Raw genomic sequence first — 27,173 nt, forward strand, 5'->3', positions numbered from 1 at the left:
CCCTGTGCTCTGGATCCTGGGGAGGCTGGGGTTGGTAGGTGTCTTACCCACTGGTTCCGGAGGGGGCAGCGTGCCCTGTGCTTCAGATCCTGGGGAGTGCAAGGTCACAGTCTCTCAGCTGGGTGTCATACCCACAGGATTTGCAGGGGGCAGGCCGCACAACAGCCCATGGAGGCAGGTCTACAGACCGTCCACCGGCGGTGACAGCTGCTCAGTGGTGGTAGTGGGGCTGCTGCTGCTGGTGGTGGGGGGAGGCTCCAGCCCATCCCCTGCAGCCTCAGACGGCTGCCCTCTGCTGGTGGTGGTGGTGCTGCTGCTGTTGGCGGTTGTGGGGGAAAGCTCCTGCCCATCCCCTGCAGACTCAGACGGCTGCTCACTGCTGGTGGTGGTGCTGCTGCTGCTGGTGGTTGTGGGGGAAGCTCCTGCCCATCCCCTGCAGACTTGAACGGCTGCCCACTGCTGGTGGTGATGGTGGTGCTGCTGCTGGTGGTTGTGGGGGGAAGCTCCAGACCATTCCCTGCAGCCTCGGACAGCTGCCCACTGCTGGTGGTGGTGGTGGTGCTGCTGCTGCTGGTGGTTGTGGGGGGCAGCTCCTGCCCATCCCCTGAAGCCTTGGACGGCTGCACAACGATGGTTGTTGTTGGGGGCTCCGACCGAGTCCCAGCACCAGGCCCCTTGTCCTTCCTGCCTGCTGGTGCAGGCCCCTTGCCCTTCCTGGCAGCAGCTGGGGATGGCTCCTTGCCCTTCAGGCCTTGTTCTTCCAGGCAGCAGCTGGGGATGGCACCTTGCCCTTCCAGACAGCACTTGGGGCAGGCTCCCTTTCCTTGAGGCTGCCTGGTGCCCTGGATCCTGTACCACCACGAGTGGGTGTGGACACTACTGGGCCCATGGACTGGGTGTCTGAGGTGCTTGTCTGGGTTTTTGGCACCCTGGCTAGATGTGAAGGACGGGGGAGGGAGGGGTAGGGAATACGTCAATGGTGGACAGGAAAAGCTGCTTAGGGACACTGGGGCTGGAAGACGGAGAAGGTTTGGGAGTGGAGGAAGAGGGAGTGGTTGTGGGAGGTGTCTGCCTGCTGTGTTTGGGTGCAGGTTCATGGGCTGGATGCTGTTGTGAGGTGGATGGCTGTTGGGTGTCTGAGTGCTTGCGTTTGTGTACCTTGGGAAGGGGGACAGACACAGTGGGAGAGGACACAGGGGACATGTGCATGGCTGTTGTGGTGGTGTCTGCCAGTGAGGTGTGTGTTTTGCTAGGTGTGCTGGTGATAGCGGTAGTGGATGAGGTTGTAGTGCATGCAGGTGTGAGTGTAGACACAACTGGGAGGGAGGTGGTGTAGGAGTCGGACACAGTGGAGGCAGTGGATGTTGGTATGTCCGCATCTGGATGGTGTTTGTGTGAGTGCATGTGGGATGATGTGTGGTGCTTGTGTTTGCCTGAACCACTCATGTGTGTTGTCCTGTGTGCATTCTTGTCTGCCTGTGTGCTTAGGATAGGTTGGGGTTGAGGGGAATGGGATTGGGAAGAGGAAGTTGGAGGGGGAGGGTGGAAACAGGGACAATGGCTGCCATCAGAAAGGAGGTCAGAGCCTGTATTGACCTCTGTTGGGCCGCCAAAACAGTGTGAATGCCCTCCAAAAATCTATTGCTCTGTTGCATTTGGATGGCATTCACAATGGTTGACTGCCCAGCAGAGATGGATCACAGGAGGTCAATAGCCTCCTCACTCAGGGATGCAGGGCTAACTGGGGCAGGGCCTGAGGTGCCTGGGGAAAAGGAGATGCCCACCCTCCTGGGAGAGTGGGCACGGGCAACTCACTGAGGGGCTGCTGAGAGGACGGTGCTGGTACAGGGATGGCGGCTGTACCTGTAGCTGGGGTGGTCACAGAAGTGTCCGCCACCACCAGGGAGCTTCCATCGGAGGAGGTAACTGTCCCCTCCGGTCTCCACCGTGGTGCTCCCCTCCCCCTCTGTCCCAATGGAGCCCTCAGCATCGGTGGACTCTGCCTCCTGGGTCCTATGGGATGCAGCTCCCTCTGTCGCTGGTGCCTCTGCTCCTCAGCCAGCTGATGCTAATGCAAAAACAAAAAGGGGGGTAGAGACAAAGGATACACTTGGTCAATGGCTGCCCCAACCCCACCGTTGGCGTAAATGCCACCCTCACACACAGGGAACAGGCCTACGCACTATGCATTGCACTACCAGTAACAATGCTAACCGCCAGGGCATTGGGAGGGACACATACTACCAACTGCAGCATACCTGGGATCCACACAGCCCTGCCCAGTAGTGGATGCCTACAAGCTAGGTAGGAGGGATATCACATCAGAACCCTGCCCAACATGGGACCTACTCTGCAATGTCAGGCCTGGCCTAGGGGCACCCACAGACACACATCCACCACCCGGATACCACCCCATGAGGCATAAGTTGTAATGATTGGCACTGTACTCACCCCCTTGTGGCTGCTGTGATGTCCTCAAGCACCCATCCAGCTCCAGATGGGCCACCACCATTATGCGGGCCATCAGGGTGATCAGGGTTCGACGGGCACCCTTTCCTCGTTGGGAGGCTATCCCCAGCTGGACCTCCGCGGTCTTCCGTGCCCAGCATTTCAGGTCCTACCACCGTTTCTGACAGTGGGTGCTCTGCTTGCCATGGACCCCCAGGGTCCGCACGTCCTTGGCGATGGCACACCATATATCCTTCTTTTGATGGGCGCTGAACTGCAGAGAATTGTCCTGCCTGTTACACTTATGTCCCACCATAACCCTTCACATCGTCATTTGCTCACACAGGGCCCAGGACACAAGCTGAATGCCGCCAAGGGGACATCCACCAACCCACAAGGCCTACACAAGGCCTTCACACACACAACCCCATGCATTCATGCCCCATGCATCCTGCTCACAGTGTACTCACCTGTTGGTCTGAAGGCCCATTCAGCAGTCCGTACTGTGGGAGGACCCCATCCACCAGTCTCTCCAACTCCGCTGAGGTGAAGGCAGGGGCACTTTCCCCAGTCACATGCGCCATGGTAGGTCCCAGACACAGGTCACAGCAGCACATGCAGTGTAGGTCCTCTCCTGTTGAAGGTCAGGTAGCAAGTGAGAGAACAGATAGAAAATAGCGGTGACGTCCACGGCGGTGCATACCGTCACCGCCGGCATACATCACCATTGGCCACTGTACCCCAGAGGGGCCAATATTATCGAATGAGGCATTGCACTGCGGTTTCCGACCGCCACCCGCAACGCCGCACAATGTCAGCGGAATTACCTCACTTCCACCTGTCTCTCCACACAGGATAGGTGGATGCCATTTCAGGTGGGGGGCTGGCCCTGGATTAGAACTGCATCACACTTCACAATTGGACATACAGGACAAATGCCACTTATACATTTCAAATTAACATCATGCATTGTACTGTTGTGGCTACAATGTTTGGTTTGTGACCGGCTCCTCACTCTTTTGTCCCATAAATTGCTACAGCTGCGGATGGAAAGGAGATGGAGACACACCCCTGTGTACAGACCCCTGGTGGATTTGGCAACAATGGAAGACAGGCACATTATCCTCACCTATAGACTTGACAGGGCGACAATCACAGAGCTGTGTGCCCAATTGGTGCCTGACCTGATATCTGCTATCCATCATCCCACTGAGATCCCCCCTCTTGTTCAAGTTCTATCAGTGCACCGTTTACTGACAACTGGTTCTTTCCAAGTGACAGTGGGCTTGGCAGCAGGAATGCCACAGCCAATGTTCTCAATAGTGCTGACCAGAGTGTTGTCTGCACATGTGCAACTACACTGTATTCCCCCAGGTGGGGGATTTGGCCACAGTCAAGGCTGACTTCTATGCAATGGGACATATCCCCAACATAACGGGGGCAATTGATGGAACATATATGGCAAAATGAACAAGTATTCAGAAATCTAAAGAGTTTTTATTCCATGAATGTCCAGATGGTGTGTCTGGCGGACCAGTACATCTCCCATGTCAATGCTAAGTATCCTGGTTCTATGCATGATGCCTTTATCCTGAGGAATAGGAGCATCCCAAATGTGATGCACAATGGATATTGGTGTATGGGTATGGTGTAGGCCATATGGGATAGAGTGTGGCTAAATGTTGTCCCTCCATATTTGCAGGTGACTCAGGTTACCCCAACCTATTATGGCTACTGACCCCTGTGAGGAATCCCAGGACAAGGGCAGAAGAACATTACAATGAGGCACATGGGCGTAGAAGAAGGATAATAGAACGTACCTTTGGCCTCCTGAAGGCCAGGTTTTGGTGCCTCCATCTAAGAGGTGGATTCCTGTGCTATTCACCCAAGAAGGTCTGCCAGATAATACTGGCATGCTGCGTGTTGCACAACCTTGCCTTGAGATGCCATGTGCCTTTTCTGCAGGAGGAGGAGGCTGGAGATGGCCGTGTGGCAGCAGTGGACCCTGTGGACAGTGAGGATGGGGAGGCAGAGGATGAGGACAACCGAACTGCAGTGATCAGACAATACTTCCAATGACACACAGGTAGGACAGTGTTACCTCATCATTCCTTGACATTTTCTTGTTTATCTTTCTCACTGGCATGCTGTTATCTCCCACTTCTATGCCCACTCACTGTACCCTTTGGTAACTCATTTTGCAGATATTGGTGCCCCACTATCACTCCTGTTGTGATCACTGCAGCCAACTACAGGTCTTTCCAATATGAACATTACTATACATTTGAATTGCAATGTTTGAACCTGGTTAAACGAATACATACTTAAATCATTTGACATACTCCATACTCGTATTTTTTCAAAGGGTGTTTATTTAAGTGCTAAGAAGTTGAGGGGCAAATAAATTGGGCTGGGGTGATGATGGAGGAAAGTCCAGGGTATAGTTCCAGTCTATTTGTAGCACAGGTGCATTGTCCAAGGGGACAAAGGAAGGGGAACAATGGAAGTTCAAGGTGGACAGGATGACAGAGTGGGACACAAGGGTGATAATCAGGAAAGTCCTTGCGGGGGTCTTGGCAATAGTCTCTGGCTTCTGCCTGGATCGCAGGGAACGTTTGCGGGGTGGTTCACCTTCTGCAGGGGGAGGGGTGCTGGTGGCCTGGTGGTCCTGTGGCAGGGCCTCCTATCCACTAGCAGCAGCAGAGGTGGAAGGCAGTTCAGATGTCTGCCTAGTGGCAGGGCCCCACTGTTGTGAGGCTGACTCCCTCATAATGTTGGCCATGTCTGCCAGCACCTCTGCAATGGAGACCAGGGTGGTGTAAATGGCCTGCAAGTCCTCCCTGATCCTCTGGCACTGTCCCTCCTGCAGCCGCCTGTTCTCCTCCACGTTGGCCAGCATCTGGCTCAGTGGATCCTGGGAATGTTAGTATGCTCCCAGGATCTCGGTGAGTGCCTCCTGGAGAGTCGGTTCCCTGGGCCTGTCCTCCTCCTGGCGCACAGCACTCCTCCCAGTTTCCCTGTTGTCCTGTGCCTTTGTCCCCTGAACTGTGTACCCACTGCCACTGACCCCAGGTCCCTGATTTTCTTGGGGGCGAGTTGTGCCCTGGGGTCCCTGTTGTGGTGGACACAGTGCTGATTGACATGTCCTGGGGACAAAGTTATGGGTATGCTGGGTGGGTGCTTTGGTGTTGTTTCCTGAGGGGGGAGGCTCTGTGGTGGTGTATGACTGTGGCTGGGTTACCAACTGTCCAGAGGTCCCTGATGGGCCAGATTAGTCATCCAGATCCAGTCGTCCAGAGTCGCTGTCATCACTGTGGGCCTCTTCTGTGGGGGGACTGGAAAGTGCTGGCACCTCTTCTCCACTGACATTGGCTGTGGTACCTGTGGGGATGTGAATGCAGTGTTATTGCTTCTGTGTGTGTCATATTGTGCAACAGTGGGTTGCCCTCTTTGGTTGTATTCGCCCCGGCAGCTTTCACTTGTGTGAGATGGTATGTATTGGGCTAGCTGATTCTCTCTAGTGTCCATGCAGGGCTGTGAGAGGTGTCCATGCATTGGTGGTGCATGCAGGGCTTGGCATTGGGATGAGTGATGTGTGATGTTAGGGTGTGTGGGAGGTGGTGGAGTGATGGGAGTGAGGGTGAGGGTATGTGATGGCATGCAGGTAGGGGGTGATAGTAATAGAAAGTTGACTTACCAGTGTCCAGTCCTCCTGCTACTCCTGTCAGGCCCTCAGGATGCATGATTGCCAATACTTACTCCTCCCATGTTGTTAGTTGTGGGGGAGGAGGTGGGGGTTCACCGCCAGTCCTCTGTACAGCGAGTTGGTGTCTTGCTGCAATGGAACGTACCTTCCCCCGTTGTGGTGTCTGTCTCATGCCAATGGTTTGTATTCATAAAGGGTTGTGGGTAGTGTGGGTGGGTGTTTTATAGTGGTGTGGGTGTGTGGGTGTGGTGTGTGTATGGGTGTCAGGTGTGTGTAGTCTGAATTGTCCAATGTGGTGTTGTTTTGTATGTGTGTGTGTATTAAGTGCGGCGGTATGTACCGCCAATGGTTTACCACGGTTGAATGTCCAACGTGGTGATTCGTGGGTCATAATGTTGTGGGTGTTGCTCTGTTGGCGTAACGGTGTGGGTTTGGATACCACCAGTTTATCACTGACCTTTGGTGTGGAGGACTTGTGTCTGTGGCTGTATACTGATGGATTGGTGTGTGTGTGTGTGTCATAATATGGTGAGCAGATGTCTGCCGTTGTGGCGTTAGGTTTTTGGCAGTCAGCGTGGCGGGATTTTCCGCCAATGTCATAATGAGGGCCTTAGTTTTTTTATAGATCAGTACCATATAAGATATTGAGAACTGGGTGAAAGTTGTTTCAAATTCCTTGTAGGGCTCATATAAGACTTGCTCTTTGCCAGGTTCATAGGATTCACATGGAAAACTGTCATCTCATGGTGCCTTGTTGTGCAGTAGGTCTAAAAAGCTGGTGCATTGTCATCCTCAATTATTTTTCTACTCAGGACAACCCTCTCATCTTCTGGCAGTGTGGGCATATTCAACTTGGATACAAATCATCCCTCTGATGGTCAGGCCTATGTAATTCCCCATAGAAACTATAAAATTCCTTAGTGATATCTTGAGGAAGGGATTTTAGAATTTTCTGATCATAACAGATGCTGGGGTTTACTGCTTCTTTTTCTTTCTGCTTAAGTTGGTCTGCCTGCATTTTCCTGTGCTATCATAACTGAGAGAGAGAGTATTCTGGTTTGGAGGTAAACAGAATAATAAGAGCAATGTTTCCTTTTTACAGTGCTCTTTGTTTGGGTTCACTTGCCTGTTAGACATAACAAGTTGTTAATGCCTTAATAGAAGTCTACATTTGGACCATTCAGCCTTCTTTCTTTATTTAGTTGGGGCTATATTGTACATCAGCTTTCCATTACCCATTGCTTTTTGGGCTGCCCAGAGTATTTCAGCAGATGATACAAAGCCCTTGCTCTCTTCCAGATAAGTTTTGAAATATTCCCTCAGCACACATACTTCTATTGGTAGTTTATAGCATAAGACATTCAGGGGGTGATTCTAACCCTGGCGGTCGGTGATAAAGCGGCGGCCAACCCGCCAACAGGCCGGCGGTCAAAAAAAGGCAATTCTGGCCCTGGCGGGAACCGCCAACACAGCCCGCCGCATTAACACTCCGACCGCCACGGCGGAACAAACAAACAGTGCGGCGGTCACCGCCAACAGCCAGGCGGCAGACAATGTACTGCCCACCCTATCACGACCCACCAATCCGCCACCTTTTCCGGGGCGGGAGCACCGCCGATAAAAACACGGCGGAAACAGACATTTCCAATGGAAAACGCTCACCTCGAGACACTCCACGCGGAATCCGGACAGCATGGAACCCGAATTGAACATCATACCTGCTCTCGTCTACCTGCTCATCTACCACGAGTACGAACTCCGGCGCAGACGTCAACGGTGAGTACTGCACCTACGACACACGGGAGGGGGGAGGAAGAAAGGTTACGGGCATATACATATGCGACCCCCCCATTCCCCCAATATGTACACACCAATGCAGAGCAGGAAGTCACAGTGACACCACACAAACACCCTTAAAAAATACAATGACACAACCAAATTTGGAATAAATTTTCATGTTCAAAAAAAGCACCTGGAAATAATTGAGCAACCGTGAAAAATATTTACAAAAACCAAAAATATATACAGGGAGTGCAGAATTATTAGGCAAATGAGTATTTTGACCACATCATCCTCTTTATGCATGTTGTCTTACTCCAAGCTGTATAGGCTCGAAAGCCTACTACCAATTAAGCATATTAGGTGATGTGCATCTCTGTAATGAGAAGGGGTGTGGTCTAATGACATCAACACCCTATATCAGGTGTGCATAATTATTAGGCAACGTCCTTTCCTTTGGCAAAATGGGTCAAAAGAAGGACTTGACAGGCTCAGAAAAGTCAAAAATAGTGAGATATCTTGCAGAGGGATGCAGCACTCTTAAAATTGCAAAGCTTCTGAAGCGTGATCATCGAACAATCAAGCGTTTCATTCAAAATAGTCAACAGGGTCGCAAGAAGCGTGTGGAAAAACCAAGGCGCAAAATAACTGCCCATGAACTGAGAAAAGTCAAGCGTGCAGCTGCCACGATGCCACTTGCCACCAGTTTGGCCATATTTCAGAGCTGCAACATCACTGGAGTGCCCAAAAGCACAAGGTGTGCAATACTCAGAGACATGGCCAAGGTAAGAAAGGCTGAAAGACGACCACCACTGAACAAGACACACAAGCTGAAACGTCAAGACTGGGCCAAGAAATATCTCAAGACTGATTTTTATAAGGTTTTATGGACTGATGAAATGAGAGTGAGTCTTGATGGGCCAGATGGATGGGCCCGTGGCTGGATTGGTAAAGGGCAGAGAGCTCCAGTCCGACTCAGACGCCAGCAAGGTGGAGGTGGAGTACTGGTTTGGGCTGGTATCATCAAAGATGAGCTTGTGGGGCCTTTTCGGGTTGAGGATGGAGTCAAGCTCAACTCCCAGTCCTACTGCCAGTTCCTGGAAGACACCTTCTTCAAGCAGTGGTAAAGGAACAAGTCTGCATCCTTCAAGAAAAACATGATTTTCATGCAGGACAATGCTCCATCACACGCGTCCAAGTACTCCACAGCGTGGCTGGCAAGAAAGGGTATAAAAGAAGGAAATCTAATGACATGGTCTCCTTGTTCACCTGATCTGAACCCCATTGAGAACCTGTGGTCCATCATCAAATGTGAGATTTACAAGGAGGGAAAACAGTACACCTCTCTGAACAGTGTCTGGGAGGCTGTGGTTGCTGCTGCACGCAATGTTGATGGTGAACAGATCAAAACACTGACAGAATCCATGGATGGCAGGCTTTTGAGTGTCCTTGAAAAGAAAGGTGGCTATATTGGTCACTGATTTGTTTTTGTTTTGTTTTTGAATGTCAGAAATGTATATTTGTGAATGTTGAGATGTTATATTGGTTTCACTGGTAATAATAAATAATTGAAATGGGTATATATTTTTTTTTGTTAAGTTGCCTAATAATTATGCACAGTAATAGTCACCTGCACACACAGATATCCCCCTAACATAGCTAAAACTAAAAACAAACTAAAAACTACTTCCAAAAATATTCAGCTTTGATATTAATGAGTTTTTTGGGTTCATTGAGAACATGGTTGTTGTTCAATAATAAAATTAATCCTCAAAAATACAACTTGCCTAATAATTCTGCACTCCCTGTACACATCAGTGTATCACTGAAGTAACAAGTCCTGCACATCCTACGAATCTAACATGTCGGTGGGCCAAGGTTCTGCGAAACAAGGGCAAAGCCCACACACGAGACCTGAGTCCTTTGGAGAGAACACTGCAGGGGCATCCGATGTCAAAACTACAGGCACCTCAGGGGGAAGGGAAGGGGTGGCCACCACAGCCACATGAGTCCACGACGCCAGATCCACGAGGAGCCACCATGCCCACTGTACCATCCTGGGGAGTGCAAAGCCACAGTCTCTCAAGTCTCTGCAGTGGGTGGGTTGCCCACTGGACCATCCTGGGGAGTGCAAAGCCACAGTCTCTCAAGTCTCTGCAGTGGGTGGGTTGCCCACTGGACCATCCTGGGGAGTGCAAAGCCACAGTCTCTCAATGTCTCTACAGTGGGTGGGTTGCCCACTGTACCATCCTGGGGAGTGCAAAGCCACAGTCTCTCAGCTGGATTACAGAGTCCACTGGTCAAGGAGGAGGCATGGTGGGCACAGTGAACCATAAACAGTGCCTGAGACGGCGGGACCCAGCGCAGCGGTGCATGACATGGCGATGTCCAGCGGAGCGGTGCTTGAGACGGCGGGGCCCAGCGGAGCGGTGCTTGACAGGAAGGGCCCAGCGGAGCGGTGCTTGAGACGGCGGGGCCCAGCGGAGCGGTGCTTGAGACGGCGGGGCCCAGCGGAGCGGTGCTTGACAGGAAGGGCCCAGCGGAGCGGTGCTTGAGACGGCGGGGCCCAGCGGAGCGGTGCTTGACAGGAAGGGCCCAGCGGAGCGGTGCTTGAGACGGCGGGGCCCTCTTCAGCGGTACCTGTCTTCACGGCGGGGCCCTCTTCAGCGGTACCTGTCTTCACGGCGGGGCCCTCTTCAGCGGTGCTCTTCTGCACGGCGGGGCCCTCTTCAGCGGTACCGGTCTTCACGGCGGGGCCCTCTTCAGCGGTACCTGTCTTCACGGCGGGGCCCTCTTCAGCGGTACCTGTCTTCACGGCGGGGCCCTCTTCAGCGGTGCTCTTCTGCACAGCGGGGCCCTCTTCAGCGGTACCGGTCTTCACGGCGGGGCCCTCTTCAGCGGTACCTGTCTTCACGGCGGGGCCCTCTTCAGCGGTGCTCTTCTGCACGGCGGGGCCCTCTTCAGCGGTACCTGTCTTCACAGCGGGGCCCTCTTCAGCGGTACCTGTCTTCACGGCGGGGCCCTCTTCAGCGGTGCTCTTCTGCACGGCGGGGCCCTCTTCAGCGGTACCGGTCTTCACGGCGGGGCCCTCTTCAGCGGTGCTCTTGCAGTATGTCAAGGGAGTCATACCTGGCCTGGACACCCTGCTCAGTCGCCCTCCGACCGTGCTGTGTCAGGCCCCTTCGGGGAGTGAGTCCTGGGCCCTTTGGTGTTGTCCATTGCAGCCGGGATGGGGCTTGTGGGGCCCTCCTGCTCCGCGCACCTGGTGGTTGTCCTCTCCGCCCTGCTGTCCTTCCGCTCCTTAGATGGGGCTCTCGGGCCCTTGCCTCCCCTGGCTGCTGTGGCCGGTGAAGTGGCCGGAGTCACCTCCTTGGGGGCAGCCGTCTCTGTCCGCTCACGGCGGCCCTTCAATTTCCGGGTCCTCTTGCCTGGGGGGGGGCTGGCTGTCCCCTTGCTGCTCACCGAAGTGTTACTGCCGCCAAAGGGTGGACTCCACATGCCATGCACCACTTGCACTGTAGAAGTTGGGCTGGTGGTGGCTGAGGTGCCCTTGGGACTTTTCCCAGTTGGAGGGGGTGGGTCGGGGGAGGGAAAGAGGTCAAAACTGGAGAGGTAATTTTTCTTGGGACCAAGGTAAGGGGTAGGAGTAGTGGTGAGAGAAGTGGAGGAAGAGGATGTGGTTGTATGAGAGCCAGGTGTGCTGTCCTTGGGTGCAGGTGACTGGGACGTAGGCTGTGGTGAGGTGTTTGGCTGTTGTTTGGGTGTCTGCCTGCGTTTATGTGTCTTGGAAGAGGGGGTGACAGACACAGTGGGAGAGGACACAGGGGACGTGTAAATGCCAGTGGGGGTGGTGACTGCAGGTGTGCGGACTGTAGTGGAGGGTTTGCTGTTGGTGGAAGAACTGGCTGATGTTGGGGTGCATGCAGGTGTGAGTGTAGACGTCACAGGGAGGGAGGAGGGAGACGAGGAGGACGGGGACACAGAGGTGGTAGTGACTGTTGATATGTCTGCATCTGTGTGTTGCTTGGGTGAATGCTTGTGTTTTCTGTGGTGCTTATGTTTGGATGAGCTGGCCTTGGGTGTTGAGGTGTGTGCAGGCTGGTCTGATGGTGTGGATGGGATAGGTTGAGGTACAGGAGACAGAGAAAGGGTGGAGGCAGATAGAAGAGGGAGACTGGAGACATCGACAATGGCTGCCGTCAGTGCTGAGGCCAGAGCAGTGAACGCTCGTTGATGGGCAGCCTGACCCGAATGAATGCCCTCCAGGTAGGCATTGCTCCGATGCACCTCCCTTTCCACCCCCTGGATGGCATTCAGAAGGGTAGTCTGCCCAACAATGAGCGTCCTCACCAGGTCAATGAGCTCCGCACTGAGGGCAGCAGGGGTAACAGAGGCAGGGGCTGAGGTGCCTGGGGCGAAGGAGACGCGCGCCTTCCTGGCCGAGCGGCCACGGAGCGAAGACTGAGGGGCTGCTGGGAGGGCGGTGCTGGTGCGCTGGGTGGCGGCTGTACCTGTTGTTGCGGGGGGCACAGATGGTGCCGCCCCCGCCAGGGAGCTCCCAAACGAGGACGTGTCCGTGTCGCTGGTGTCTCCACCGGCCCCCGTTGTGGTGCTCCCCTCGCCCTCCGGATCACTGGTGCCCTCGGTGTCTGTGTCAGTGCCCACCGGGGCCTGGTGACCTGCAGCTCCCTCCTGCTCCGACGCCAAATCTCCTCCGCCGGATGATGCTAAAACACAAGAAGACAAAGATTTAGGTTGGGGGGAGAAATTAAACAAAGTTGAGTGCATGCCTTAGCAATACCCTTTGCGGAGAGGACAGACACAGGTGCCTCGTGCACTAAGTCGCGAACTTGGGGTACACTACTCAGTACCTCTGACTAGGCAAACAGGTATAGGGACAACACACGCGCACATGGGTGATGCTGGAGCATGGGTAGCTGCACTTGGCACCCTACAGAGGTGGGGGGCGGGGGCACAGGGCCATGCCTAAGGGAGCGGACTACACTACAGAGAGCGCCCGGGCCTAATGTCACCCACAGCCCTCCTCCCCCCCCCAGACGCCTCCAATGCGCATACAGATGGGAGAATGTGCGGATACTCACCCCCTTGTGTCTGCTGTGCTGTCCTCAAGCGCCCATCCAAATTAGGGTAGGCCACCGCCAGGATCCGGGACATCAGGGGGGTCATGGTGCGACTGGCACCCCTCCTAGGTCGGCAGGCCATCCCCAGCAGTGTTTCTGCGGTCTTCCTCGTTCCGCGGCGGATGTCCTCCCACCTCTTGCGGCAGTGGGTGCCCCGTCTGTTGTGGACCCCCAAGTTCCGGACTTCCTCGGCGATGGCACGCCAAATATCGATCTTCTGGTGGGCGCTCACCTGTTTGACATGTACAGGGTGGGAAAGAGAAACCGTCACATATCTGCATGTTTGGAGTACATGCCCCCCTCCCCAACCTTGTCATGGTTCCCATTCTCTCATCTGTCGTGCCTTGCACTCCCCATTCCCTCCACACCCCACCAACTTACATCCCCCCCCCTCCACACAGGCATAACCCATTCAATGTGCACTGAGTGTACTCACCTGTTGGTCTGGAGGACCGTACAGTTGCGCATACTGGGGGAGGACCCCGTCCACGAGCTTCTCCAACTCTTCTGAACTGAAGGCGGGGGCCCTTTCCCCAGTCGCAGCAGCCATTGTCACTTCCAGACCGAGTTCACAGCAGCACTTGCGGTATAAGTCCTCTCCTGTGGATGATCAGGTCTCGAATGATTGAGCTGATAGAAAATGGCGGTCACGCCCGCGGCGGTGCGTACCGCGGCGGTGTGTCCCGCGACCGCCGGCGCACATCGTCATTGGCTCCTGAAACCCATAGGCTTCAATGTTAACCAATGCGTCTTCGCACAGCGGTCTTCGACCGCCTACCGCCACGGTGCGCCCCGCCAGCGCAGTGACCTCACATCCCATTGTCCCACCTCACAGGTCAGGCATTGGCCATTTCAAGGGCCCACATGGCTTAATTTCTAATGCGTCACACAGGCCTAGGCCTTGCAATGGCACACATACAAACATATCAAACCATACATTTACCTGTACTGTGCAAGCTGTATTGTACGTACCTGTGAGTGGATTGACTCTGTACTCCATATTCTCCTTCCTAGGCACCGTCCGCTGGGACTAGCGATGAGAAGGAGGAATCCTCGCGTGTACCGGCCGCTGGTGGACCTGTCGACAATGGAAGAACGCCATATAATACTACGATACCGACTTGACCGTGCCTCCATCCATGAACTGTGTGCCCAGCTGGAGCCAGCCCTGATGTCCCCCATCTGCCTGGTGCAGGTTCTGTCAGTCCTCCATTTCTTTGCAACTGGCTCATTCCAGACAACAGTGGCCATGTCATCTGGGATGTCTCAGCCTATGTTTTCCAAGATCTTATCCAGAGTGTTGTCTGCCCTGATGAAACTCATGCAGAGCTACATCATTTTCCCAGAGGAGGGTGATTTGCCTACAGTGAAAGCTGATTTCTATGCCCTTGGACACATCCCCAACATCATTGGTGCAATTGATGGAACCCCTGTGGCTTTAGTCCCCCCAAATGACAATGAACAGGTGTACAGGAACAGGAAGAATTACCATTCAATGAATATCCAGATGGTCTGTTTGGCTGACCAGTACATCTCCCATGTGAATGCCAAGTTCCCTGGGTCAGTGCATGACGCGTATGTGATGCGAAATAGCAGCATTCCCTATGTGATGGAACAGCTACAGAGACAGCGTGTGTGGCTAATAGGTGACTCTGGTTACCCCAACCTGCCGTGGCTATTGACCCCAGTGAGGAATCCCAGGACCAGGGCAGAGGAACGGTACAATGAGGCCCATGGGCGTACTAGGAGGGTGATTGAGCGAACCTTTGGGCTCCTGAAGGCCAGATTTAGGTGCCTGCATATGACAGGTGGATCCCTAATGTACTCACCAAAGAAGGTGTGCCATATCATCGTGGCGTGCTGTATGCTCCACAACCTGGCTTTGCGACGCCAGGTGCCTTTCCTGCAGGAGGATGGTCCAGATGGTGGTGTTGTAGAAGCCGTGGAGCCTGTGGAGAGTGAAGAGGAGGAAGACTCTGAGGACGACACAGACAATAAGGACAGAGTGATACAACAGTATTTCCAGTAACACCCAGGTAAGAATCACCCACGCCATTTCACAATTGCTTATAGCCTCCTGCATCTGTACATTCTGTAGTTCCCCACAGATGTTTTTCATTGATTTTTGCCTTTCCCTTCCCTTCTCAGTGCTGTCTGACTCAGTACCTGACTTCTGCTTGGTTCGCCCATGAAATACAGCGTATTGACATTGGTATGTTGTCATGACTAATTGACAGAACAGAAATTGAACAGTAATATGTAATACATTTGTTAATAATACAGCATGACTCAAAACAGATTTGTGTGCAAAATGTGATTTATTTACAGTGCTAGATATCGGTACATGTGATTCTAAGGGTGATGGGTGGGGGTGGAGGAATATCCATGGCAGAGTCCAGTTCTCAGTCTCACAGGTGCATTGTTCTTTTGCCTGTGGAAGGATGGAGCATAGGCAGTTCATGGTTGGACAGGGTGGCAATGTGGGACAGTGGGAAGACTTGAGGGGGTATGTCCTGCTGGCGGGGGTCTTGACATCCTACTCTGTCTTTTTTTTTGGTCTCAGGCTCCTCTTACGGGGTGGTTGTTCTTCAGCAGGAGGTGGGGTTCTGGGGGGCTGTCGAGGTGTTGGGACCTCCTGTCCACTAGCGCCGGCGGAGGTGGTAGGCTGTTCCTGGTCCGGCCTAGTGACAGGGGCCCTGTGTGGTGCACCATGGTCCCGCAATGCGTCCTCTATCCTGTGGAGGGCCAGGACGATGGTCCCCATTGCAGTCCCGATGATTCTCACCTCCTCCCTGAACCCCATGTAGCGTTCTTCCTGCTGTGCCTGGATCTCAGTGACCCCGGCCAGTACCGTCGCCATCGTTTCTTGGGAGTGGTGGTATGCCCCCATGATGGTGGTGAGGGCCTCTTGGAGAGTGGGTTCCCTGGGCCTCTCCTCCCCCCCCTGTCGCACAGCAGCCCTCTGAGCTGCCCGGTTTCCCCCGGCCTCTGTCCCCTGGCCGGTGTGCCCGCTACCACTGCCCCCAGGTCCCTGTTGTTGTTGGGGTGTTGGGTTAGCCTGGGTGCCCTGTAGTGGTGGACACACCGCTGATTGAGCTGTCCTAGAGACAGAGGCATGGGCCCGCTGGGTGGGAGCTGTGCTGGTGTTGGCAGAGGGGGTCGGGTCTGGTGTGGCCTGTGGCTGCCTGAGGGGAACCGACTGCCCAGAGGTCCCCGATGGTCCGGGCTGGTCATCAGGTTCACTGTCGACAGAGCTGCTATCCTCAGTGTGGGCCTGTTCCGGGGGTGGGATGGACACTTCTGGACCCTCCTGGCTGGTGTGTTGTCGTTCGGGTCCTGCATGGGGTAAGAGAGTTTGGTTATTGTTTCTGTGTGTGCAATAGCGTGCATGTTATGGGTGCCCTTGTCCCCCAGTGCAGGCATTCCCTTGAGGGAGGTGTTGTGAGGGTAGTTAGGGGGGGGGGGGATTAGTGCAGTGGTCATGCTTAGGTGATGGGTGCCCATGATTTGTGTTGGCATGCAGGAGTTGGTGTTGGGATGGGTGGGTTGTGCTGGTGAGACATTGTCAGGGAGGATGTGTGCTGGGGGTTTGGGGGTGAGGGTGGGGGTGTGGGTTGGCATGCTGGTGGGGTGGGGGGGGGATATAGTAGTTGAGATTGGACTTACCAGAGTCCATTCCTCCGGATACTCCTGCGAGGCCCTGAGGATGCAGGATGTCCAAGACGTCTTGCTCCCACGATGTGAATTCGGGAGGGGTGGGTGGGGGTCCGCCGCCAGTCTTCTGGACCGCGATGTTGTGCCGGGAGACCATCGATCGGACCTTCCCCCGTAGGTCGTTCCATCTTTTGCGTATGTCCTCCCTATTCCTGGGATGCTGTCCCACCGCGTTGACCCTGTCCACGATCCGCTGCCATAGCTCCGCCTTCCTAGCTATACTGGTGTGCTGCACCTGCGAGCCGAAGAGCTGGGGTTCCACTCTTAGGATTTCCTCCACCATGACCCGGAGTTCTTGGTCAGAAAAGCGTGGGTGCCTTTGGGGTGCCATGGGGTGGTGTGGGTGTGGTGTGAGGTGGTGTATGTGATGATAAGTATGTTGGTGAGTGGTGCTTTGTGCTACTATGTGGTGTGTGTGATGGTGTAGTGTGCCTCAGTGTGTCTTGCTTTGAATTGTCTGCTGTGTCTCTCTCTCCTTCTCTCAGTAATTCTGGTCGCAGGGGTTTGTGGGTGATGTGGGTGTGTGTTTTATAGTTGGTTGATTGTGTGGGAGTGGTGTGTGTATGTGTATCAGGTGTGTGTATTTCAAATTGTCCAATGTGGCTGTGTTTTGGTGATGTGTGTGTATTCTGACCGCGGCGGTGTGTACCGCCAATGGAATACCGCGGTTGAATGACCGCCGCGTGGATTCGTGGGTCGTAATGGCATGGGCGTATTTCTGTTGGCGTGACGGTGGAGGTTTGGTCATCTCCAGTTTATCGCTGCCCGCTGATGTGGCGGCCTGCAGTGGAGGACGGAATTTTGGAGGTTTGGCCGTTGTGGGTCAGAATGACCGTGGCGGTTAACCGCGGCCGCGGCGGTGTTATGGCGGTCTTCTGACCGGCGGTAAGGGCCTTTTACTGCCGAGGTCAGAATGACCCCCTCAATCTCCTCAGGTCATCAACTGAGCGAATGATCGCACAGTGCCCCTTCCAGACATATCTGATAAAAGAGATCTTGTGGCCAGAAAATAGTAATTTCTTGAGTATGAGCCTGATACACAATAATTAAAAGTTTAGTCTTTATCTATTGGATGCAAGGCCTGCAGACATCCACCATTCTATGGCCATTCTTCACATCATGTAGCATTGTGCTACTGTTTGTATTGTTTGTATTTGTTTCAATGAGATCTGTCCTAAGATTTGGTCAAGTACCAAATTTCAAACATGATAAATCAGAGTGCTTTCTTATATGAATTTGGTTATTTGTCTGGACAGTAAGGAGAGGAAGCATGTTCTGGAACAACTTGAGGTTAAGATAAAGTGGATTATTAGTTAGGGTGGATGTAGTCCACTACAATTAATAATGTTGTTATGTCTAGTAAAGGTTTCAGTAGTTTAAATCTGAGCTTAAACTCCGTTGATATGCCAAAGTTCAGAAAATATGTAAAACATTTATAAGTAAAAACAGTTAAAAAGTCTAAAACACAACCCTATAAAGATCTCCAATGTATAATAATAGAGAATAATCTAATGAACAACATGACACAAAGGGGGTGATTCTCACCCTGGCGGGCGGCGGAGGCCACCCGTCAGAGTTCCCCCCTCCAGAACACCGCACCGCGGTCGTCAGACCGGCGCGGTGATTCTGGCTTTTGCACTGGGCTGGCGGGCGGCCGCCAAAAGGCCGCCCGCCAGCCCAGTGCAAAAGAGCCTTCCCACGAGGACGCCGGCTCAGAATTGAGCCGGCGGAGTGGGAAGGTGCGACGGGTGCAGTGGCACCCGTCGCGTATTTCAGTGTCTGCAAAGCAGACACTAAAATACTAAGTGGGGCCCTCTTACGGGGGCCCCTGCAGTGCCCATGCCATCAGCATGGGCACTGCAGGGGCCCCCAGAGGCCCCACGACAACCCATACCGCCATCCTGTTCCTGGCGGGAGAACCGCCAGGAACAGGATGGCGGTATGGGCTGTCAGAATCCCCATGGCGGCGCAGCGAGCTGCGCCGCCATGGAGGATTCTAAAGGGCAGCGGAAAACCGGCGGGAGACCGCCGGTTTTCCGCATCTGACCGCGGCCAAACCGCCGCGGTCAGAATGCCCTGCGGGGCACCGCCAGCCTGTTGGCTGTGCTCCCGCCAACGGGTCAGAATGACCCCCAAAGTGACAGAAATCCAATAAGAGGAACAGAGGTATGATTTTTGAAGTTGTAAATAAAAATAATGTCAACAGTGTTGCCCATACCACTGTCATCTGCTTGTGCTTGACCGGTATCTTCGATAACAAAACAATGGGGTAACACAGTAGACCTCAGGACCTGGGTATCGTTAAGTACATTTAACAAATGGTCCTGTTGAAAAACCTGTCCGAAAATGACTACTATCTCATCAAAAAGGATTAACTAAGGAAGTGAAAAAGAAAAACCAACAGAATCAATTATCACACCAGAAATTGAATTGTAATATTGGCATGTATTATGGTTAATAAATATTTAGACATGCAAACACATCATAGTACCAGTTGCCCCATTAGTGACAAAGGTGCCAGAAAGTGCTCATGCATTGTGACAAGGGTGAGATCCATTTTTGGGGCATAGGGTCTTGTGACTCCAGGTTGTCCCATTTGTATGTCCTGATGAAGACCTACCTTGGATGGTTTCAACTAACTACTTGATCTCTAGATTGAGACGTTGGCAATCAAACATTTGAATTGTACTTTGCTATTATACCTTAAATGCATTAAGAGGAGGGTTCAGCCATTGCCCTATGAATAAGGAAATAGACTTCCATAGCCAATCAAGACAAGCTAAGAGTAGGCTATTTTCGTACTATGATTTGACTTTTCTTTGATTGATCTCAACTTTGTCACATATCACAAAGCACAAGCACTATCTTGCACCATTGTCAATAATGTAGCAACTGGTACTATGAAGTTTTCAGTGGCTGCAGTGACCCCCATTGTAAAGTGGCACTTTTATGGACTGCATGATTGTTTTTGCCCTGTAAATCCATGTCTTAGGAAGTAGGCTGCATTAGGTGCAGCTTGTGAGCTCTTGGCTGAATTTATGGGTCTAATTTTAAGTGACATTTAAAAAGTCAATGCTAGTGAAAATCAGTATACAATAGTAGCCTGCATAATGGTAATACTATCACTAAGATGCCCTCCATGTCACTTAGTTCAGAATTCCTGGATATCCATAGAAGTGGACTTTTGTGCAGCATGACCTTTTATGCAAATTTGGGATTTCTTTTGCCTACGTGCCATATTTCCTGCCTCCAGTCTGAGAGTGTATTCATGCAGCCTTCAAAGTCACGTAAGCACATATTTGTATTGGAAAATCTGTTTCTGAAGAAAGCAATATCAAATCTGTCTTCTGAAAACAGTAGTTGCCTGGATAGCCTTGTGGAAGATGTGTTTGAGCAGTTCAGCCATGCATCAATGGCAAATTAGGGTGCAATGCTGTGTTTTATTGTCAAGGTGTGAAGCAGAATCAATATATCACTTCCTTCGTAGGTTGATTACAGGTGGTTCTCAATCTGCCTAAATATGCAATAGTCATGGCAGAATTACAGAGAACTGTGGTCTAGAGAGATATGTTGGAGTGAATATGGTGATTATTAATTACCTTCCAGTCTGCAGCAATGCAAGGTTTAGCTGTAGACAGTTTTCCAGTCCTACTCATGTATTGCCTTCTAACAGAAGGAGTCTATTGATTTCTAGGTGATACATCACCTGGGCATGTTTATGAACAGGTATGGTGTCAACCAAGTGAAGTGGTTAACACGAGTGGTTATCAGTGTTCAGGGACAGACAGAAAAAAAAGATTCAGTGCGAGTACAGCTGTATCAGTCTGCTGTGCTACCTCCATTCATTGTCACTGGTCGTGCTCTACTGCACAATTTTTCTTTTGAGGCCAGAATTTATACAGGTGTAGTGGTAGGAATCAGGTAGCATCATTATTGATTTTTGTTCTGCAGGTATATATCACGCAGCAGAACAATTCTTGCTACTTGTTCGTGCCACGATGACATGAGTTATTGAGGTCCTCTTGGCTCCTACTGCAATGAATGCAGATATCACCTACTGCCAGGTTGCAAGAAGAGGTTTGAGCAACCCCCTGCAGGTCGGGTGTGAAAACGGGAGCACATGTATGTAGTCCTGTTTCTTTGACTAAGGTTGCCAGTACTTCATTTGTAACAGAATAAGAGCGGGTCCGAATCTTTTTCACAGAATCTAATGGCCAGGGCTATTCAAATTCAGCGTGCCAAATACCAAGGCTGCATTGTCTTGATTACACACCATGTTGCCCTAATCCACCAACAGACACTCCTAGCCCCTTTACCTCATTTTTGCAGGCTCTTTTCTGGCCCATCTTTTTTTCCCTGGTCGCTGTCTTTCCACCCTTCTCTTCCTATTTTCCCCCTTGGCCATCTTGCTCTGGGGCAAAGTATGATAAGGAAAAAATCATCCCTACTTGAAATCATGAGTTCAAACTAAGCACTCCTTGTGAAGGGCAGGATCACCTCTGTACCACTCTGCAATAGCTCCACACTTCTGTGCCAGACTTTAAGAACAGATACAGACACCAATGGTTGTCCATGATAATTCACCATTGGTCGTCTCCTGCAGGTAAGTTGCTTAATCCCTGTTGTGCTACATACAGCCTTAGTCAAAGTGAGCTACAGAGCTCGCAGTGACTGCCTCTGTGGTGCGCAAGCCCAGCCTAGGCGCTGATGTCCAAGCGGGCTTATCACTGTGCAAATGAAGGAGCAGCGAAGGAGTGCTTCTACCTCTGCGAGGCAACCAGAGACTCCTGCTTCAACTCCGTGTTTCCACACCAGCTAGGATGCTGAAGTAATGTGAAGAACTCTGTAAAATACAGGAATGGCACCAATGACAACCAGACACTAAGGAGCGCTAGCAATAGACATAATTCTTGTTCACAGCCGGGTTCTGCCGACCGGGCACTTTTTTCACTACTATGTTATGGCCCTCAGAATGACTTCACTGAGGTTCCTGAAGTTAGTGGGCAGTTAGTTAGGGAAAACTGACATGAAGCTCAATGTAATGAAAATTGAGGCTACTTCATGCTTGGTCTAAACCATCATCCTGCCAAGCACCACAAACATTCTTTGTTCTCCAAGCAAACTAATAAAGTAAGGATCCTCAAGCTCTTAAATGGATAGGACCTAGAAGATAAGCATGGTGTTTTTTGCCTGTAGCAAGCACACATGTCTACAGATACCCTGTCCAATTTGCAAAATGATAGCTATCTAAGTCGTTTATGAGGGCCACTTTCATTTTGGTGCCCGGGCCCATTTTCTGTCCCAGTTCGACCGTGAGTGCTGCAGCACTTCTCATGTTCACTGTACCGAGTATCCAGACTTCTGACAGGCTCTGAAGACTGAATAAGCTAACCATGGACTACTAGTTAATTTTGCCTCATTAACAAATGTTAGCATGTTCTCGCACCGTGTTGGCTAGAGGAGAAAATTAGTCCTATTTCCTGAAATCTCCCCACAGATACACGAGTTAATTATAGATAGGTGTGTGCGAAATTCCCATCCTCTCTTTTTACGTAATTATGTCAAATTTCAGAAACAATTATGCAAAACTAGGCTAAATGGAAATCTGGCAATTAGCAGTACATTCTAGTGTATAATGCATCCTTGCATACATTATTGACTACAGGTTGCATTTCACACTGAAAAAATAGGGCAAAAAGCATGAGCCGCTCGAGTGGTTGTCATTTGCACTGTTCACAAGATGATGCTGGGGTAACGAAAATGTCGCCCTAGTCTAATTATAACAGCTAGATTTGAATCAATGCGCATGCAATGAGCACCTGAACATGGAAAACAAAGTATAAATATTCCATGCCATATGAGAATGCCCCATTGGATTTTTAACTTCCCCTTTAGATCAGCCAGACCCTCGTCATTATGAGATGCTGACTGGAGGTGGGTGGAATTTGTAATTCAGCCAGAGGACGTAGAGGGATTTAGCAATTCTGGTTACTACTGTAACACAGAATTACAAAAAAAATCTACCACTCTGCAGGCGGAATTAATCATCACTGTGTTGATTTTTAAACAGAGCTGAAAGAGGGAACAGTCCCTCTATGTTTAAAAACCACTGCAGATTAAAGTTTAATCCCTGGGAAGTGAAAAAGTAATTGTTTCCAAGGTGAAAAGGGGAATGGCACACCTTTAGCTTTTGTGGGTATTTAGGAGAGGATAACGTATTTTCAACAATATGAAATAACATTGTGCTTCAAAGACACTAATGGGAAAAAGCACTATTTTGCGTTCTATGATTAGAGAGAATAGGACAGTACCATATCCACTAAAATATGCAGCTACTGCTTTTTTTCCCAAAGTGTTGGCACACCCTCTGACTACCTAGCACCACACACACATTTCTTTGCACCATAGTGCACATGTGTGCGTGACACTAGCATAGGTTTTATACTGGAAGGGTACCGGTTCGGTGCAAAATACTATGCCTAGACGTAGGGCCTGATTTCGAGTTTGACAAAGGGGGGGTTCCTCTGTCACAAATGTGACGGATATCCCATCCGCCATATTACAATTCCATCATAGACAATGGAACGTGCAATACGGCCAACTGAATATCCGTCATGTTTGTGACTGAGTAACCCCTCCGCAAAACTCTAAATCAGGCACTTAGGGGTATATTTAAGAGCACTTTGCTCCTTCTTGCGCCACATTAGCATGATTGTTTTTAATTGCGCCACTTTGTAACCCTCTTGCTTTACATTAAGCATGCACCAGGTATAATGTATACAAAGGGGGCGTTCCCCCATTAGGGGAGCTGAAAAAATGGCGCAAAGAAATCTAACACATTTCTTTGTGTCATTTTTTCCAGATTTTTAATGCCTGCTCAGAGCAGGCATTAAAAGGAGGCTCCCATTAGTTTCAATGGGCCTCTGGGTTCTTTGCAGGATTAGCATCAAAATTTGTGATGCTAATCATGCAAAGCGCCAAACTAACATAAAAAATATTGACACTAGTTACCCTTACTACCACCATGGTGCGCCGTATATTAAATACCGCTCACAAATGGTGGCATTAGGGGGGTGCTAAGAGGGACAAGAAAAGTGGTGCTGCACTAGGTGCAGCACCACTTTTTTTTATAAATATACCCCATAGCTTTGACATGTTTCCACTTTGTATGTGTGCTGTTTAGCACAGCACATATGCAAGGTTGGAGATGGTTGGAGAATAGAAAAATGTTCTCCGTCTTTCGGCCTGCCTCAAGAAGGTGTTTTGTTTTGGTCAACCATTGTCTAAAAATGGTAGTCGATGAGGTTTTGCAGCAAAATGGGTGGTTGCAAGGGGACTCCCATATAATGCCTATATTAAACCTCATTGATACGTTGTCTTGTGTTATTTTCAGGCAACTTTCCAGTGTAAAAAAAAAATTGCAATTCAATTAAATAACAAATCATCACTTTGCACTCGTTTGTTTCATGTTATGTGACTTTACACCAGTTTAAATTGTTGATAAATCTGGCCTTGACTTTCTACAATGTGGAATTGTATTATGCTTACAGACCTGCATTAGGAACATGCTGTGGCAAAAAAAAAAAATGTAATCGCTTTCCCAGGAGAGGCACTTGAAAGCCGCATACCCTTCGAGGTGTACTTGAGTGTGTTTTTGTGAATAGTAAACAGTCTTGAATCTGCATCCATGTGGGTGCATATTAAATTCTCTTTTTTTTTTAAATCGGCCCGCTGTCTTCAAATTTTGTTTTAGTCGATTGCTCACAGTTTCAAACATGATCAGTTTCCCTCCTGCTTCTGCATCTCTAAATCTAACCTAGAATTTTGTTTGATCGATGTATTCATTGCTACATCATTTGGAGTTTTTTGGATGCATACTTGCACCATTCCACATCCATTTAACAAAAAAATAGCTCTGTGTTTTAAATTTTAACTGACAGATTAAGGGGCCGATTTAAGGAAAGTGGCGCTGCACCAAGTGCAGAGCCACTTTCCTTGCGCCCCTTAGCGCCCGCCCCACCGCCACAATGTGTGCGCCGTATTTAAAATACAGCGCACCATGGCGCAGGGTAGGGGGCAATGGCGTCGATTTTTTTTTAATGCTATTGATGTACTCTGCTGGAGTAGTGCCAAAATGCTGGCGCTACTCCTGTAGAGTACTTAGGGGCCCATTATAAATAATGGTATGCCCCCTTTTAACGCTTGCTCTGAGCGAGCGTCAAAAGTGCAGAAACAAATGGCACAAGGAAATCTCTCAGATTTCCTTGCACTATTATTTGGGCACCCCTAAGGGGGGAATGCCCCCCTTGCATACAATATGCCTGGCACAGGTATAATGTGGCACAAAGGCTTGCAAAGTGTCTCACTGCATGCATTGTGCCACTTTGTAAACATGGCGCGGGAAAAATGCAACCTTAGCGCCACCTGAGCGTCAGAAAAATGATGCTAAAGTGGCGCTAGGGGCCCTCAAATCTGCCCCTAAGTTTAATGGAGAAAAATAACAGCTTTTAGTAGCCTCCTTTTCCTGCTTCTCCAGCTGCTCATGGGAGTCTGTCTGAAGCCAACTCTCTCCACATGCTGAGGATATATTAAGGTTCTCACTTTCTATTTAAAGCCCCTCATTCACACTCTTTATACAGGCTCCAACAATGAACTTAAAATAATTTAATCTATCCTCATTTAGAAGAAAACATTTTATAAGTAGGCATTTGAAAGCAGGGCTAAGAGAACCTTTCGCCCAGTTGGCAGTCTTTGTGAAACAAGAGACAAAGAAGTTTGAAGCTGAGCAGCGTAATCCTATGATTAAGGAACCTGGCAAGAGTGTGTCTGCCTTTGAATAGACATTTAGCTGAAGAAAGCACACTCTACAATGCTATTAACTCTTTCAACTGATGCGGTTAAGATATTTTGTTACAAGAAAGAAACAAACCAAAAGAGCATGTATGTGATTATAAATGAGCTTTGCGTAGGTGGGAAAATGGGATCCTTGGGAAATATGTTTATTATGTATAACTCCAAAGATATGCATTGCTTCTGGCAAACAAAACATGCAATGAAGCCTATTTGGGAAGTTGATATGATTTAAACCAATCGAATAATCAAACGACGGGTAGCTATTTTCACTGCTAAGTCTAGCTGTAGTGAGAAGGAAACTAACATTTAAAGTTTCCACTACCGCCACCATGGTTCTGTTTTTTTAGAGGAACCCTTGCTAACCAGACTGCAGTTCTGTCATGGGGAGGGCTCCCCCAAGATAACGTCTCTTGCACCAAATGAATATGGCATACTCAAAAATGTCAGTATAAGAGGCAAAATAGGCACCCAGATGTATTTAGGGGCCTGCAAAAGCAATATCAATGGCAAGGGGTCCGCTCATGGCCAGGCACACAGCTGCTCCTTCTGTCGCACTCAGTGGATGGAACTCAGGCCTCTCTGCCTGCCACGAAAGCAAGTGTCTACAACAGCAGCCATTTTATCTCCAGGCTCCATCAGCAGAAGCCAAAGATCCTGGATACCTTCTCACTTATTCCCCTCATTCTTCCTTCTCAAACCTTCCCGCCCCTGCCCCCCTCATCTGCACTTCAGGCTAGGGCAGAGGACAATGGGCTGATTGAGCTTCGAGAATTGAATCTGGGAATATTGTTGAGCCTGAATCCATACAAATTTACTTAGCTGACGTCTTCTGTACCTGTCAACTGCAGCTGTACAGTCTGGCAAGAGAAGTTCCAACTTCTAATCTCGTTAGAGTTTTAATATTAAAGAGCACCGTCACTAACTCTACCACCTTACTGCCTCCTCTGAAAGGTGACCATAATGTCATTCCACGTTGCATGTTAACTGTAGTACCTACTTACTTTTCTAAAATAGCGTTTATGTAAGAATTTCACTTCTATATCACCTGATAATTCTTTTCTAGGTCCACTCACCAATTCTCTCCAACATGACAACACACCAGAAACGCAAACTAGACTGTCCAATATTCCTGTTTTCAAGTGCCCGTGTATTTACTTACCTTGTGGGATTTCTTGCTTTATATTAAGCTTGATTGCCTTTTAAATGTGTTGCCTTGCCTAGCAGTGGGACCCACAATTCACACACCGCCATGCACTCTTTCGCATAAATTCCACATCCCTTCTTTCACAAGCATGTTTCATGTTGAGACCCATATTTATACTTTTAGCACCGCATCTGCGTCGTTTTTTGACGTAAAATCGGCTCAAACTTACAAAATACAAAATGTGACGCAAATGCGGCGCTAAAAAAGTATAAATATGGGTCAGAATGTCCAATTAATTAGCACCTTGCATTAGAACACTCATATAGTACTCCTATTTAAAGTAGGGTGCTACTGCATTGTATCATGAATATACCTACTTATATATAGG

This window comes from Pleurodeles waltl, chromosome 1_1 (assembly GCF_031143425.1).
Source record: "Pleurodeles waltl isolate 20211129_DDA chromosome 1_1, aPleWal1.hap1.20221129, whole genome shotgun sequence".
Lineage (NCBI taxonomy): Eukaryota > Metazoa > Chordata > Amphibia > Caudata > Salamandridae > Pleurodeles > Pleurodeles waltl.